The sequence below is a fragment of the Sinocyclocheilus anshuiensis genome, unplaced genomic scaffold (assembly GCF_001515605.1).
Source record: "Sinocyclocheilus anshuiensis isolate Anshui unplaced genomic scaffold, SAMN03320099.WGS_v1.1 scaffold1132, whole genome shotgun sequence".
Taxonomy (NCBI): domain Eukaryota; kingdom Metazoa; phylum Chordata; class Actinopteri; order Cypriniformes; family Cyprinidae; genus Sinocyclocheilus; species Sinocyclocheilus anshuiensis.
Window position 1 is genome coordinate 194256 of NW_015552678.1, and position 5779 is coordinate 200034.

At 35.3% G+C, this 5779-nt stretch overlaps 1 pseudogene; it reads left to right on the forward strand.

The window, feature by feature from the left end:
* Positions 1 to 5779, forward strand: part of LOC107667511 (importin-11-like) — a 149330-nt pseudogene that overhangs the window by 740 nt on the left and 142811 nt on the right.

The following is a 5779-nucleotide window of genomic DNA, read 5'->3' on the forward strand; positions in this document are numbered from 1 at the left end:
TTCTTTAAATACATTCAGTTATAGTTTAAATTTTCTTAGTGATAAAAATCTACCTCAGCTTATGCTTAAAACTATAGCAAGCCTTTTTACATTATAAGGTTACAATTAGGCCTAACAACTTAACTTAACAATTTAATTGCTATTTATTTTTAAATAGATGATCAACACTCGACTTAAAAAAAAAAAAAATTGTATGCAAACATGTAAATTGCACATAATGCAGTTTTTAAATTAACTTATAAATAATACAATTTCTAAGCTATTTGTTCAAATATATTCAATTACACAATGGCTGTCATAGCATGTTTCATAACAGATTCAGACTGATAAAAAAAATATATATATTTAATAAATATATATATATATATTAGTACTAGGGGTGTAACGGTACACAAATATGACAGTTCGGTACATACCTCGGTTTTAACGTCACGGTTCGGTATGATTTCGGTACAGCAGGGGGAAAAACTAAACTTTTTTACATAAGGTTATACCCTTTTTGTGGTAAGTCTGCACAAGATCAGAACGCTTGTTTGGTATGTTTGCGGCCCCTTTAAATAAAGACCGATCGTGGAGCGTCTACAGGGCAGCCAGAGCGAATTTTGACGCTCTCGCCGCCGGTGGTCAGCGTTGTGGGTAGCGCGGCCAGAGCGATCTTTTGACGCTCTCGCCGCCGGCGGTGTGAACGCACAGTAAGGCGTTTATACAGCGATCTGTCATGCCACATCAAAGACTGTCAAAACGCAATTTATTATTTGAATTTCCTAAGAAGAAGAAGAAAAAAAAAAAAACTGTATTCGTGCGGTGCACATCCGTACCGAACCGAAAGACCCGTACCGAAACGGTTCGGTACGAATACGTGTACCGTTACACCACTAATTAGTACAGTTTCAGATATTTATACAACTGTGCCATTTTACAAACATATATATATGTGTGTGTGTGTGTGTGTTTGTAAAATGGCACAGTTATATAAATATCTAGGTCTCCGGTAAACTGGGAGAAGAGCAGAGTAAACTTTATAGTTGTTGTATACTTGAATGACAGGAGGAGGCTGTTGTAATCTGAGAACTTTTACTGGGTTTGATGCAACGCAGAACAGAACATACATCTTTAGCCAGCACCTAGAACCTCTTTAGCCAGCACCTGGAACAGTCTGACAAAACCCCCACTTAAAACTAGTAACGCCCCTCCCAGTCTTTCGCCTTCTTAAAGGGACCTCACTATTCCAATACACTACAATAGTTACCTACACAATCTGTATATGATATCAATAAAAACATGTCGTCAGATTATATTTGGTAGGATCATTACCGTTTCCATAGACATCAGCGTGTATTTTACAAACTATAAATGTATGGTTTTGCTAGTACTTATGTGTATTTAAATGTCTGAAACCTAAAATAAGCATTATATGGTTGAAAACACTGAATATTTGTGATAATATGATAAGCGCTCAGCGCGTCCGATCTGCCTCTGCGCCAGCCAGAGCGCGAAAGCAGATTTAAATTCAGCAGTTGATGACGTGACGCACTGAACGTTCTAATCACACCGGTGTGATCGTACGCGTTAAAGGGTTAATGATAGAACTTTAGTCATTAGAATTAAAACTTGATAACAATTTATGAATGCATATTTGTCATTTTAACTGAACTTTGGACTGGTGGTGGTGCTTTTTTGGTCATTCAGTGTTTCTGTAAAAAAAAATACAAACAAATTGGGGGGGAAAAAAAATAAGTGTGTGAAACAAAGCGACGGCGAGGCGTGCGCCTTCACACTAGAGTTTACGGTACGTTAAATACGGGTGCGTTGCACATCCATTGTAGTGATGGGAAGTTCGGTTCTTTTCCGTGAACCGGTTATTTCGGACAGTTCGATTCAATAAACCGGTTGAAAAAAACGGTTCACCGGTTCTTTTACGATATTGGTTTATTTCGACTCAGAGGGAGTGTCAGCCATGTTAAAAAAGTGAATAACTTAAGTAATTTGTGGATTAATGCTTACTGGAGACGCGAACAGTTTCAAATGATTCAGTCAGATTTGGTGAACTGGTTCAACCGGTTCACTAAGAAGAACCGGTTAAATCGAACAATTCGTTCGCGAACCGGACATCACTAATCCACTGAGATGAACTGTAAAACAGCACAGATCGCTTGACGGAGAGTGAAACTCTGAAGCGTTCAGTTAGAGAGTGTCCGGCGAGTGAAAATATGTCTGTGCTACACTTATACTTAACCTCCAACTCACACACTGGCGAGTAAAATCTGAGAATTTATTAGCAATTGGCTAATATTAGACATCATTTAGTCGCCCAGAGTAAGATTTAGTCGCATATGCGAGTGATTTACTCGCAATGTAAAGGGTTGATTCATATATTGAAAAATAATCAAAGAAATAAAGCACTAATATACTACTTTTCAAAAGTTTGGGGTCATTAAGTCTTTTTTTGGAAATAAATTATTAATAATTCAGCAAGGATGCATTAAGTTAATCAAAGGTGACAGTAAATACATTTATTTTGTTGCAAAAATGTTTCTATTTTAAATAAATGCTGTTTGTTAAACTTTCTATTCAACAAGGAATTGTGAAAAAATGATTTATTTCCACAAAAATATTAAGCAGCACAACTATTTTCAGCGTTGATGATAAATATTTCTTGAGCACCAAATTAGCATATTAGAATGATTTCTGAAGGGTTATGTGACGCTGAAGACTAGAGTAATGGCTGCTGAAAATTGCCATCACGGGAATAAATTCCATTTTAAAGTATATTAAATATTTTAAGTTATTTATATTTCAGTTATTTTAAAATGTAAAAATATTTCACAATAATGCTGTTTTTTATTTTATTTTATTTTTTTAATATATTACCAACCCCAAACTTGTTGCAATCCATATGACAAGTATGACAGTTCAACTTTTCACTTCACCCCAAAGTTTGATTGTTTTTGGGTTTAGGCTATAGGTTCATTTCTCGCTCTTTTTTCTTTGGTCTTGTTCAGAGCATCTTCAATAATCACTTGCTGGACGTCAATTTGAGATGGCTAGCTGTCCTTTATTTCAAGAATGGCATCGATCGCTATTGGAGAAGAGTTGCACCCCAGTAAGTACATCTGATTTTCATCGCCATTTCTAGACTTTCTATCAAGGTTGTTTCTTTAACTGAGAGATGAACATGATGTTCGTTTCAGAAATGTCTTCATCGCCCACATAGAACCATTATCACATTTATGTCAAAGCAGACCAGAAAAATCTCAGTCTAACAACTAATAACAGCCCATTAAGAAAATCACGGTCTAATGTAAAATTACATTGAGTTGTTTTTTTTTTTTTTGTTACAGTGATTTCTGCATTATTGATGTAACTAAATTAGTGTCAATTGGAACTGCGGTGATTAAAAAAATCTAGGTTTCATTCAAAATGTTTAATTTGATGCGCTTTTTGTTTTCTATTTGAACACCCAGAAGTGACTAATCCTTCATAATAGTCATATTTATTTAGCTGAACAGAATTTTGTCTTTGTATCCTAATTGTAAACGCAAAACACTGCATAAATGCAGTGGGATTTATAATTTCTACCACTGTTGTTTGCTTTATTCAAACCTCTAATTGTTTCATAAATTGTAATTGACATTTATTCAAGCTGGCATTTCATTGTTAAATATGAAACTAAAAACAGGTATTCATTTTCGTGAAATCCTCTAAATTACAAAGTATTTAAAGATGTTAAAAGCATTTTTGTTTCACTCACAGCATCAGATGGAATTGCAAAAACAATGAATTTCCAAAAAAGTTTCTCAAACATTCCAAACTCTGAACAATCTCATAACTTATCTGTTGTCAGAGGACTGAATTCAAGTTTTATGACTGGCTAACATCTGTGGGCAGTGTGTGGTTTCTTTTTTTAGTGTTAACAGAGCCTCAGGCAATGTGATGTAGAAAGTGTTGTTTCTTAGGACATCTTTTTCAGTGTTTCTGTCAGGTCGAATGTTATGCATGTTCTGGTTCTTCAAAAATAATGCTTACTCATATACAAAGTTACATTTGTATGGTATTAATGTGTTACGTATGAAATAGAGCTCTGTATTGCCAACTATCTCACACATCACTATACAGTAATCTTTTTATGTGTACTATACACAAATACATAACGATTGATGCATCACAATCATAATTAAATCACAACGGAAACATGTGAGATATTGGTTTCTGTCTCTCATGCCATTAGCGCCATTAATTTAATTGTTGGAAATTATATGCATGAGCACATAAAAAACATCAATACGAGGACCTGAAGTGTTGATGCAGTATTGAGAGAAATGGAATTACGATATATAATATTGTATCAGACAGGAGGACAGTCCCGGTATCAAGGGTCGAGCATAGCTAACTGCAGCTCTTAAAAAACCTTAGTCTTTCTTAGTCTGGTTGTTCTGTGGTTTTGTCCTCCAGCCCTCAGAGGTGACAGACCAGCCGATTTAGAGAGACTCTTACTTTAGTGCTTCTGTCACCTGTGGCCTCCAGTGAACGTCTAATTAATTTGAGGCTGTTGCCCTGCTGTTATTCACAGAAATTCTCAAATTCTGGTTAGTCAGTTACCCGCTGGAGATTTTGGCTCTGCTGAACAAAAGTGCTCAATGGTGTACTAGGTTAAAAGCGTGTGATTTTTCTCTCAGCTAGCTTAGAACAATCTGTACTCATGTTTTAATGCCATTGTCGCTGTACAGAATTTTACATGGAAATAGAAGGGTTTTTTAATACTTCCATTCAAAAACTTGAGGTCTGTTAGGTTTTATTTTTTTTAATTTAAAGAACATTTAAAGAAATCTATTATGCTCTCAAAGGCTAGATTTTTTTTAACCAAAAATACAGTAAACCTTAATGTGAATTATTATTACAATTTAAAAGAACTGTTTTCAGTTTTGAAATGTTTTATTTTAAAATTTAATTTAAAAGTTTTTATTTTGTTATTATCAATGTTGAAAACATTGTTGTGCTGCTTAATATTTTTGTAGAATTTATTTGAAATAGAATTCTTTAGTAAAACTATAAATGCCTTTGCTGTCAATTTAATGCATCTTTGATAAAAAATCTTACTGGACTTTTGCACGGTAGTGTGATTGAGCAGGACACTTTTTTTTTGTGTGTGAAACATTTTGCTTGAAAAGTGTGCTTGGGCTATCTTTATTAAAAATAAAGGTCACTTGTATATATATATATATTTTTTTTACCTAATGCAATGACATTCATACATTTTTAAAAGTGGCCAGAGTAACCAAATACTTTTTAGTGTCACTGTTTTCCTCTGTGATTCAGGGACACTAGATTCAGTATTGACAACCTCCTTTCTGTCTCTCACACTCTGTATTTCTCTCTTTTTTCTCAAGTGCTCTCTCAGAAGAAGAGAAGTCATCTCTCCGTGCTGGTCTCATCACTAATTTTAACGAGACGGTCAACCAGGTTAGTGTGTACATACATACAGTTATACACCCACAAACACACACTTGCCACATGAAGAGAAATGCAGTTCATTCCCTGACCATATGCTCTACCTGTCCTGTTTATGATCAGTCATCCAATAAAATGAAATATCAGACATGATTGAGTACCATTAAACTCCTCTGTTTAGTGAGAAGAGTCTGGGAAGTAGTGGCCTAATGGTTAGAGAGTCAAAGGTTGCGGGTTCGAGTCTCGTACCGGCAGGGATTGTAGGTGGGGGGAGTGAATGTACAGCGCTCTCTCCCACCTTCAATACCACGACTGAGGTGCCCTTGAGCAA